Source organism: Panicum virgatum, chromosome 6K (genome assembly GCF_016808335.1).
Source record: "Panicum virgatum strain AP13 chromosome 6K, P.virgatum_v5, whole genome shotgun sequence".
Classification (NCBI taxonomy): Eukaryota; Viridiplantae; Streptophyta; class Magnoliopsida; order Poales; family Poaceae; genus Panicum; species Panicum virgatum.
The window spans coordinates 2870851-2883182 of record NC_053141.1 but is presented as its reverse complement, the minus strand read 5'-3'; positions in this window follow the sequence as shown (position 1 = coordinate 2883182).

The following is a 12332-nucleotide window of genomic DNA, read 5'->3' as shown; positions in this document are numbered from 1 at the left end:
TTCTAGTGAGGAGGAGCTACACTCCCGATTAAATAACCTGTTCTGAACAGCGACATTAAAACTAGTTGTTGTACCGGTTCTGGTGCCAATACTCCTTGAAAGTAAACCACGACTGGGAAAGAGGTTCTAGTGAGGAGGAGCTACACTCCCGAACTTCTTGTTGTTATCAACCGGTTCTGGTTCCTCACAACCTGTTCTAATCTTTATTTTCATAGTCTAAAAAACAAAACAAAACAATTTGAATTTTTCTAGGATTCCTCGTCACAAGTTGCGCATGTCATGTACACATATTGGCGACCAGGGATTTGAATCCAGGACCTCCAGCTTCGCGCACAACCTCCCTATCATCTCATCTACACCATGTCATGTGACTAATGTTGAGATATTTTACTTTTAACATCACTTTAAAATATCTTATATTACCCATTTGGCTACATAAATGACCTTAAGTAAAAATCTGTCAACTACAAAGTTGTATATTCCATTAAGTTCTACAAATTTTATATAGAATATTTCTCCATCTGAGGTCATTTAAAAATTTTAAAAAAAATCCGATAGATCTGAAACTTGTAGCATATATTTCGGTGCCAAAACGAAAATCTTGTCAACTACAAAGTTGTACGTATGATCGAGATCTACAAGTTCTATATAGACTATTTTTTTTTATACAAGACTATTTGAAATTTTCAAAAAAAAATCATGTGTTCAAAATTTGGTATAGACTACCAGAACTGGTTGTTCTCCAGAACCAGTTCTGATAGACATCACATTAGAACAGTTATTCTCTAGAACCAATTCTGGTACTGCTGAAGACTACCGGAACTGGTTGTTCCCTAGAATCGGTTCTGATATGGAGCACCAGAACCAGTTCCTTGTATGCTCCTTTGTTTTTTTTTACCTCATGCAAGACAACCGGTTCTGTTAACGTAACCACAAGCGATTTTGTTTTTTGTTTCCGGTTCTAGTGCGCTGGTTTTGTTGCTCGCTTGTGTAGTAGTGTAGCACTTAAGAATAGTTGTTTGGAACTTAGCACCTGCTATAGCATTTTTAAAAGCTTCTATTGTGTTTATAAGGCTGCTTTATTTAATGTCCTTATAATAGTGGTACTTAGCAAATTATTTCTTCAAAATTTAAATATTTAAAATTAGCATTTTTATTGTCTTGCTACCTTGTTATTATGTTATATGTACAAGTTATGATTCTAAACTCGCTAAGTTTTGATTGAGTAGTCTATCTTTGTATGAATTTTATGATAGAACAAAGTCTTAATATATGCAATATCACTTAATAAAACTTTAGATATTTTTTGAATACCGCTATTAGAACCTAGCCCCACTATATAAATCAGCTGCGTCCCCGGACACTGATCTAGGACAACTCCGCTATATATCTGCAGTATTTATGACCTTGCGGTTGCGGGTATCATTATTATGGTCCAGATGACAAAGCATATTTAAGATATATATCCAACACTGAAAATATTTAGGATCCTCAAGTAGATGATGAGTCCTTGCCAAACCTTCCCCTCCCTCGTCCTATCCTCCCTTCTCACTGCGGCTAGTTCTGGTCATCCTGCTAGTGTTAGTGCTGATGCAGATGCAGTAATTCCTAGTGAAGAAGAAATCTCCTACAACTAGCTAGGAAATGACCATGGAGAACAAACTAGGGAGGGGAGTACTGCTTGGAGGGTCCAGAGCACTACACCTCTCGCTTGGTGGTAATGAGGCCAGGGCAATGTCCCCGCCCTGTAGATCTCACAACACGGCTTCGGAATTGAGATGATGACAGTGTAATAACCAAGCCCCTGGGACAGCTGTCGATCGATTCCCAGCTCCATATGCGTTAGATTTGATGCAACTCCAACCCCTAGCAATGTAATGACTAAGTAATGATGGATCTAGAGAAATATACAGTAAGTGTATGTTTCGAGAGGAAAAGGCACCATATGTATATTCACCACGTTCGGCAGGCTGGAGCTGGAGGCTGGAGCTGGAGTGGTGTAAGAGAAAAATACTATTACCTGGCTGGAGGCTGGAGGCTGGAGCGATGTGAGAGAGAAATACTGTAGCACTGGAGCTGGAGGCACCAGCCGAACGCAGTGATTGTCATATTCTTACTGCTCTACACAGATTTTAGGAACTAAACACAATAGTACCAAGCACCCCCAACCTTTGGAATTAGACTCATTATAAATCGAATTTGTTCTTTCAAGAATGGCCCACAACATTAAGGATGGATCTAGACATCAGAATTCTTAGAACAAATTTGATATTTTAAAATAGATATGCTTAAAATTTTATGCTAATCTTTTTTTATATTATCAAGCATATTATTACACATAAGAATAAAATTTTGTATAGATTTTTTTATGTATTATTTGCTCCCTACAATTAAAAAGGTGAAAAAAGATTCGAATCCATATCCGATCCGTATTCGAATTTTTATATCTATTATTTGAGAATATATATGATAAATTTGAGGTTTAGTTTTTATGAATCTTTACAAGATCAATGTTAAATACAAGGCTATGAATTTACATAGTAAATTCTATATCTTATTTGTCCAAAATCGAAGAAAAATGACTAAAAATCTGACATTCGAATAAACATCCGAATCCATCCTTACACAACATTATTGGTGCTAGTGGTGAACTTATTCCTAGTGCAGTGCAGTCATGATCGAACTGGATGCAATATTGGTGGAATGTTTGGGATACTGTCCATTAAGAAATTGGAATATTCTCTAAACATGTTGGAGGGCTAAAGAGGAAAAAAACAAAAGCAGAAGGGCAGTGGGGTGTATGTAACGACCCAAATTTCTAGCAAATCTTTAATCATAGTTAAGGACATGATTAGCTTGTATTAAATTGATCAAGCAAAGAAAATGAATACAGCTAAGATATAAAAAGAATTCCATCTAATTCTTGAAGCTCCCAGTACGCATGACCAAATGAATTTAACACTAAGGTATACCTTACATCACTTTTTTTATATCAAATCAATTACATGTCACAGTACTTCCGGTTAAAATAAAAAAAATAACAGCACCAACTATCTCTAGTAGTAGTAGTAGTTTTCACCGTGGTGAAAAATGGCTTCTAGAAGGAGCAGAGCACCTGGACGACCAGCATGCAATAGCTCAGCAACATCAGTTTAAGATCAGCAGACAATGAGAGGTCCTCAAGTCCATCTCAGCCAATCACAATTCAACAGCAACCATGGAACAGCCAATGAGAAATAGACAACAGCTTGGAGAGAGGGGAGAGTAACAATATAAAGCCACCGTCAGTCAAGGTCACACATGAGGACCGGCTACCACTGAACAAAGAGCTGCTCACTGCCCATCCCGGTCAACCGGAGGAGAGGAATACTAGATCCCAGTAGAACAAACAATCCCCATTGGAGATGTTGAACCCAAAACTGAATCCCGTGCACGTTTGGATCATGATGTAAATAGATTAGTTGCATGAGCACGTTTACATTCTAAACATAGCTAGCTGTTGCATGATGTAACGAACGGTGTGTGTGCGCCATGACTTGTGCTGCGTTCACGAGGTGGCGATTCAGTCCTCCGCCATGCTGGATGTAAAACGGCCCCGCGCTTTAGGCGGGCACGTCACAGCGTGCACGGTGTGGCGGGGATGGCGGTCCTCCGATCGTGGAAACAGCCGTTCAATAAAGAGTAGAGAGCAAGCCGAAAAGGCCGCGATTTTGTGCGGCGCAAAACTATTCTCGTGTTCACGGTTCGCGTTCCAGAGCGAGAGAGCGAGAGCGAGTTCGCCGGCAGTTGCCGATCGCCGTCGGCGCAGCCATTCCGGCAGCCGGCGCCAACACGTGGCATCAGAGCCTGGCCGTTGCATGTACTACGACGGCTCGGTGAGCCCTCCTCGTCAACGACATCGAAAGGTTCGGGTGTTTCCGCGGAGCAGTCCGGCGGCGGCGGAGGAGATGGTGAACGAGTCGGTGGGGAGCAGTACGGGGCAGCCGGTCCGTGAGAGCTCTCTCATGTGGCCGATGCTCACCCGCTCCAACTACACGGAGTGGGCGATGCTCATGCAGTGCAACTACAAAACACTGGAGATCTGGGACACGATCGATCCCGGCGGCGAAGGAGTGAAGCGATCCAGGGACAGGCAGGCCATGGGCGCGCTCCTCCGGTCCGTGCCGCCGGAGATGTGGCAGATGCTGGGCGCGAAGAAAACCGTCAAGGACGCGTGGGCGGCGGTGAAGAGCATGCGTGTGGGAGCTTAACGCGTGAAGGAAGCCAACGCTCAGCGCCTGCTCCGAGAGTTCGAGAACATCGAATTCAGGGATGGCGAGGCGGTGGACGAGTTCGCCATGCGCATCAATGCGCTGGCAGCAGATCTACACACATCCGGTGAGAGCCTTGATGAGATCCGGGTGGTCAAGAAGATGTTGCGTGTGTTGCCGAAGCGCTACACGCAGATCGCAATCTCAATCGAGACTATGCTCGATCTGAAGGAGCTGACGGTTGAGGACCTCGTCGGCAGACTCAAGCTGGCGGAGGACCGTCTCGGCGTTGAGGCCGTGACGGACAAGACGGGCAAGCTCCTATTGACGGAGGAGGATTGGGCAGCGAGGAATCGTCATCGTCTCCTGCCAGAGTCCTCATCGTCGACCGGAGGTGAAAAGAAGCTCGGGAAGATGAAGAACGGCGGCGGTGGCGGACGTGGTGATCGCGGCGAGAAAAAAGAGTACAATCCCCGGCTCACGTCTGAGGGCACTCCAAGACGGAAGGGCCGGTGCAGGAACTGTGGCATCTATGGCCACTGGAGGGAAGATTGCAAGCGGCCGCCAAAGAAGGAACGCAAGGAGGAGGCCCATCACGCGCAGGCAGACACCGATCAGGCCGCACTGCTCCTGGCCACGGTGAACGCCGTGCGCGTCCAACCGCGCGACGTCGTGTCGTCGGTGGGGTGCGCGACTCATCATGTCGTGCATCTGAACGAGAAGAAGGTTCATCCCGGCGACTGTGATGAAGATCGTGATGTCTGGGTCCGGGACACAGGCGCCAGTAATCATATGACTGGGCGTCGTGAGGCGCTGGTGTCGCTGGACAGGTCGGTGGGGGGCACGGTGCGTTTTGGCGACGGCTCACTCGTCGAGATCGAGGGCATCGGCTCTGTAATGCTACAGGCAAAGATCAAGGGGCATAAGGTACTGACAGAAGTTTATTTCATACCTAAGTTAAAGAGCAATATCATTAGTCTGGGTCAATTAGAAGAAGGTGGTTGCAAAGTTGTGATTGAGGATGGTTTTTGCAATGTGTTTGATGTCGAGCGCTCACTGCTGGTCAAAGCACCTCGAGTCAAGAATAGGTTGTACTTGCTGAAAACTAATCTTGCAGCACCTGTTTGTCTGATGACCAATGTTGATGATAAGGCTTGGTTGTGGCATGGAAGATATGGCCATCTTAATTTCAGAGCTCTCAGGGAGCTTGGTGTGAAGAAGATGGTGGAGGGTATGCCACTGATTGATAGGGTGGAAGAATTCTGTGATGGATGTGCTCTTGGCAAGCAACAGCGCCAGTCATTCCCTCAAGTGGCAAACTATAGAGCTGACAAGAACATGGATCTGTTTCATACAGATCTTTGTGGGCAGATAAGGCCCAAGACACCAGGGGGTAAGAGCTATTTTTTGCTTATAGTGGATGATCATAGTAGATACATGTGGGTTCAGCTCCTGGCAACAAAAGATGAAGCTTTCAACTATTTCAAGAGAGTGAAGGCTTTGGCAGAAACTGAAACGGGTGCCAAGCTCAGAGCTTTTCGCAGTGACAGAGGAGGTGAATTCAATTCCATAGAATTCAAGGAGTACTGTGATGAGCATGGGATCAAGCATTTCACTACCACACCATATACACCTCAGCAGAACGGTGTAGTTGAAAGAAGGAACCGTACTGTGGCTGAAATGGCAAGGTGTCTGCTGAAAAGCAAGAAAATGCCAGGAGAATTTTGGGGTGAAGCAGTAACTACAGCTGTGTATCTGCTGAACCGTGCTCCAACAAAAAGCCTACAAGGTAAAACTCCCTATGAAGTATGGTATAACAGAAAACCCAAGGTACATCACCTTCGTACTTTTGGGTGTGTGGCTCATGTAAAAAGGACAGGTCCCGGTGTCTCAAAGTTGTCAGACAGATCAACACCTATGGTGTTCATTGGCTATGAAGCAGGTACAAAAGGCTATCGAGTTTATGATCCTGTAGCCAAGAAATTACACATCTCTCGTGATGTGATCTTCCAAGAGAGTAAGGCTTGGGACTGGAAGAAAGAAGCCCAAGAAAATCCAACAGAACAAGTGTTTGATGTTGAGTATTACTCTATTGGCGGACAAGGAACAGTACCTGAAAATGCAGAAGGAGCAGCAGTGCATTCAGATGGGTCTGAACATTCAGACCAAGAATCACCTGGCCAAGTTGATTGGGCTATCGATGCTGGTTCAGATGGAGCAACAAATGCAACACCACCTGGGAGTCCAGTAGTGCAGGAGATTGAGTTTGCAACTCCACCAACCGGAGAGTCTGTTGATTCAGAGGGAGTGCCACAAAAGTTCAGAACAGTGACAAGTCTCAATGACACAACTGATGAAGTCACAGATTTTGAGTACAGTGGAGTGTGCTATCTTGCAGCTGAGGAACCCAGAAGTGTTGAGGCAGCTCTAAATGAATAGTGTTGGAGAAAAGCCATGGAGACCGAGATGGAATCCATCGAGGCAAACAGAACTTGGGAGCTATCAGTCTTACCTACTGGTCATCGAGCTATTGGTCTCAAATGGGTCTTTAAAGTCAAAAAGGACCCAGAAGGGAATGTGATAAAGCACAAGGCTCGGTTGGTAGCAAAAGGGTATGCTCAGCGTGAGGGGGTGGACTTTGAAGAAGTGTTTGCACCTGTTGCAAGAATTGAAACAGTTAGACTGTTGAATGCTTTAGCAGCTCAAAAGGGTTGGCAAGTGCATCATATGGATGTTAAGTCAGCTTTCTTGAATGGTGATTTGAAGGAGGAGGTGTTTGTTCAGCAACCTCCAGGATTTGTTGTCAAAAATGGAAGTGATAAAGTACTCAAACTGAAAAAAGCTCTTTACGGGTTGCGTCAGGCTCCAAGGGCATGGAATGCCAAACTTGACAGTGAACTGATGAAACTTGGCTTTGTGAAAAATCCATTAGAACATGCTGTTTACAGAAGATCAGATCATGATGGATTCCTGTTGATAGGTGTCTATGTCGATGATCTTCTTATAACAGGTTCAAGCAAGGCAAGCATCGAGCTGTTTAAGAAGGAGATGATGGGCAGATTCAGTATGAGTGACTTGGGGTTACTAAGCTACTACTTGGGAATTCAGGTTGATCAGCAGGTAGGTGTAACAAAGTTGTGTCAGAGCTCATACACTTTGAAGATACTTGAGCAAGCAGGCATGCAGGGGTGTAACTCTTGTGCTGTGCCCATGGAGAACAGACTGAAGTTGAGCAAGAATGACAAGACACCTGCTGTTGACAAAACCAAGTATAGAAGCATTATAGGGAGCCTTCGTTATTTGGTCAATACAAGGCCAGATATAGCTTATGCAGTGGGAATTGTTAGCAGATACATGGAAGAACCTAGGGCAAGTCATTGGGCTGCTGTCAAACAAATTTTGAGGTACCTTGCTGGCACTGTGCAGTATGGGTGTGTGTACAAGAGACAGGGCTCAGCTGAACTTGTGGGTTACAGTGACAGTGACCTGGCTGGCGATGTGGATGACAGGAAGAGCACCAGTGGGTGTGTGTTTCTGTTGGGATCAAGCTTAGTGACATGGGCATCTCAGAAACAACGGGTGGTTGCACTATCATCCTGTGAAGCTGAGTATATTGCATGTGCAAGTGCAGCATGTCAAGGGATTTGGCTTAGCCGGCTCCTAGGTGAACTGCTGAACATTCAGGCTCCAAAAGTGAAGCTTCTAGTTGACAATAAATCGGCTATTGCTTTGAGCAAGAACCCAGTTCACCATGACAGAAGTAAGCATATTGACACTAAGTTTCACTTCATTAGAGATTGTGTTGACAAGGGTGAAGTGGATGTTGATCATGTGAGCACCAAAGACCAATTGGCAGACATATTGACCAAGGCACTTGGGCGTGTCAGGTTCGTGGAGCTGCGGGAACAGCTAGGTGTTGTCAAGGTGCAGCGGGATTAGGGGGTGAAATGTTGAACCCAAAACTGAATCCCGTGCACGTTTGGATCATGATGTAAATAGATTAGTTGCATGAGCACGTTTACATTCTAAACATAGCTAGCTGTTGCATGATGTAACGAACGGTGTGTGTGCGCCATGACTTGTGCTGCATTCACGAGGTGGCGATTCAGTCCTCCGCCATGCTGGATGTAAAACGGCCCCGCGCTTTAGGCGGGCACGTCGCAGCGTGCACGGTGTGGCGGGGATGGCGGTCCTCCGATCGTGGAAACAGCCGTTCAATAAAGAGTAGAGAGCAAGCCGAAAAGGCCGCGATTTTGTGCGGCGCAAAACTATTCTCGTGTTCACGGTTCGCGTTCCAGAGCGAGAGAGCGAGAGCGAGTTCGCCGGCAGTTGCCGATCGCCGTCGGCGCAGCCATTCCGGCAGCCGGCGCCAACAGGAGAGAGAGAGAGAGAGAGACTACGTAAGAAAGCAACAAAGAGACACACCATTTGGAGACACGGGTCTAAGAAGCGTCTCCTATGACAAAATGGAGATGCTGGTTGAAACGAAACGTCTTCTATGAATGTGCTCCTAGTGCCAAAGATCATCTGTGTCTCCTATGTATCCACGTAGGAGACGCGTATAGACAAGCCCTGTCTCCAGATACAAAGGAGACGCGTATCTTAAACAAGTGTCTCCTTTACATACAGTTATAGGAGACACGTTTTTAGAAGCCGCGTCTTGTATAATGATCCGCGTCTCCTATATCGCTTATAATAGGAGACGTGGGTTTGTTATCGGCGTCTCCTTTATAGTGCAACCTAAAGGCGTCGCAGCTAGAAAATCCATGTCTCCTATAATTTGGTTGCGTCAAGACGCTGCTTTGTCTTGCACGTCTCCTATAGCCTTTCCTTTGTCTCGGACACTCCTTCACCAGCTGTCCCCGATCACTTTCTTCACCCACTCTCCATACGTACGCCGCCGCTCGTTGGCCGGCAGCATACGTCAGTGCCGCCGTGCGCCCTCACCAGTGGTACGGTATGCCGACCCTTGTGGGCCGTGTGCGCTGCGTGTTGCCAGCCGGCCACGGGCCGCTCACCGCGTGCACCCCAGTCTCGATCGATCACCACTGCAGGCTGGTCCGTACATGCCCACCATAGTCCCTGGCCCATGCCACCGCTTCAAGAAGTAGTAATGCGCGCGCACCACCACCACCGGTAGCATCCTGGCCTGCCGGCTATCCTCGCCTTCGCCACCGCCGAGTCTTCCAGGGTTTTAAGAAGGTGAGCTTTCTGCTACAGCTTTCTATGATGCTTGGCAATGCTTCCTTTTTGTGTGTGCGCGCTTAATTTATTTCCTCCTGAGCTTATTTTGAATTGATGGATCATCTTGAGCTTATTTTGAAGCCCGCCGGCCGGCAGGTAGCTACCATTCATGCATGAGCTCAGCACCATCCTGCTGGATGTCATGGCTCCACCACTACTCTTTGAAGGTTAAGTGGTTCGATCTTGTGCGCTCGTGTGATCCTCTCAACCCCAGGTGCTCTGTAGGCCAAAGGTGAGGCTTTTCTTTTCTTAATTGAGGTCCAAATGCAGTTTTAGGCCCATTATTAATTTAATTGTTCATTATAAGTATTTCAATATTGTCATGACTTGTATTCATTTTGCTTGGATATTGATAATTTTCTTGCTTAACAATGCAGATGGCAGACCGAATGTGGATGTATCTTGAGAACCGCATCTGTGGAGAGTACTTAAGTGGTATAAAGGCATTCATTGCCGCAGCAGAGGCGGACAAGTTGGATCGGTGCATGTCTGCTATTTGTTGTCCATGCATTGATTGTGAGAATGTGAGAAAGTTCCCAAGTTCATTGCAGGTGCAGGCTCATCTAATCATCCGGGGATTCATGAGTGACTACTTATGTTGGAACCAGCATGGAGAGGAGGGTGTTAATGATCGAGACCTGCAAGGCGGTCTTATGGGTGAAGAAATCTCTGTCAGTCAGCAAACCGCTTGCCTGGATGGCGATGAAAGGCTCCCTGACAATCCGACCTACCAGGATGATGAAGCAGAGTATGACAATCAGACAGTGGGATGCGATATGAGTGAGGATGAGCTTCTTGATATTAGTAACAATTATGCCAGCATAGCTGACAAAATGTAGGAGATGGTGCATGATGCAATGTCATATGATGGGTACAATATTGGGGAGTTTGGGAAATTGGAAAAGATGGTGAGAGATATGAAGACCCCACTCTATCCAAGCTGCAAGGAGAAGTGGACAAAACTCTTCACATCACTTAAGCTTCTACAGTTAAAGCCCACACATCACTGGACTGATCGCGGCTTCAAGGCATTGTTAGATTTGCTAAGGGACATGCTTCCGGAGGGGAATGAGATACCCATGACCACTTATGAGGCGAAGCAGACTATTTGCCATTTGGGGATGGAAGTTGAGAAAATCCATGCTTGTAAGAACGGCTGCGTCCTGTTCCGTGGTGACCATGCAGATCTCACTGAATGCCCAGAGTGTGGAGCCCCTCGATACAAACAAAGGAATGACAGGGGTGATGAGGGAAGGGTGCACGGAGCTCCTCAGAAGGTGGCATGGCATTTTCCATTAATTCCTCACATAAGGCATTTGTTTGCATCAAGCAAGGTGCAAGATAGATAATAATATACGCCACCCAGCGAATTTAACACAGTGGCACCTCATTGATTGGAAGTATAAAAAAATTGCTGATGACTGGAGGAGTCTTCGGTTTGCACTAAGCACAGATGGGATGAACCCGTTTGGTCAGATGAGCAGCTCGCATAGCGTTTGGCCGTTGTTGTTATCGATCTACAATCTTCCGCCATGGCTGTGTAACAAGAGGAAATACATGATGATGTCAATTCTCATCTCAGGTCCACATCAACCAGGGATTGACATTGATGTGTATCTAAGACCTCTTGTGGATGATCTCAAAACACTCTGGTCATATGGTATTGATGCTTATGACGGGTACAAGAGGGAACCCTGCACAATACATGGTTTGTTGTTCTGCACGATTACTGATCTACCGGGCGGTCGTTCCGTATCCAGACAGTGTAAAGGGGAAAAGGAATGCGCTCATTGCCTAGATGACACAGAGACAATTTGGTTGAACAACTCAAAGAAACGGGTGTGCGTGCGTGATCGGCGTTTTCTTCCCAAGTCCCGTGCGTACCGAAACATAAAACGCCAATTTGATGGCACAAGGGAGATGGGAAATGCTCCAAGGAATTTCAATGGTCACCATGTGTACAACCAGGTAAGGATCTCCCCTTCGCCCATGGGAAGAAAGGCAAGACAACCCTTGGAAAACACAAGCGAAAACAAAAAGAAAGAAGTAGATGAGCCGAAGCAAAGGTGGAAAAAGAAGTCAATTTTATGGGAGCTACCTTACTGGCCAGACTTAGCCGTCCGCCATAGTATCGATGCCATGCATGTGAAAAAGAATATCTGTGGCATCTTACTTGGTACACTCATGAACGACAAGCATAAAACCAAGGACCATGAAAATGCAAGAAAAGATCTAGAAGAGTTGGGCATAAGACCTGAGCTCCGTCGCGACGGCACCGGTACCCAACTTCCAGCATCTGCCATAACTCTAACCTCGAAAGAGAAGAAGGAATTGTGTGATTTTCTTCGTAGTGTGCAAGTTCCTTCCGGCTATTCATCAAACATCCCAAAACTTGTGCACGCAAATGAGCAGAAATTTCTTCACATGAAAGCTCATGATTGTGATGTCATGCTCACCTCAATGCTTCCTGTTGCTATTAGGAACATACTGCCGGAAAAAGTACAGATGGCTATCATGAGCTTGTGTTTCTTTTTTAATGCAATATCTCAGAAGGTGATTGATGAGGAGTCACTCGATGAGCTAGACAAGAGATTGTCCGAGACAATTGTTCTCCTTGAAGCATACTTCCCACCATCATTCTTTGATGTATCAGTGCATCTCATTGCCCACCTGATTAAGGAGATAAGATATCTTGGACCGGTGTTCCTACATCATATGTATCCATACGAGAGATTCATGAGCACTATGAACAAGTATACAAAGAGTCGGGTTCATCCTGAGGGTAGCATGGTTCAGGGGTACTCTGTTGAGGAGGTGGTTGACCGGTGCCTAGATTTC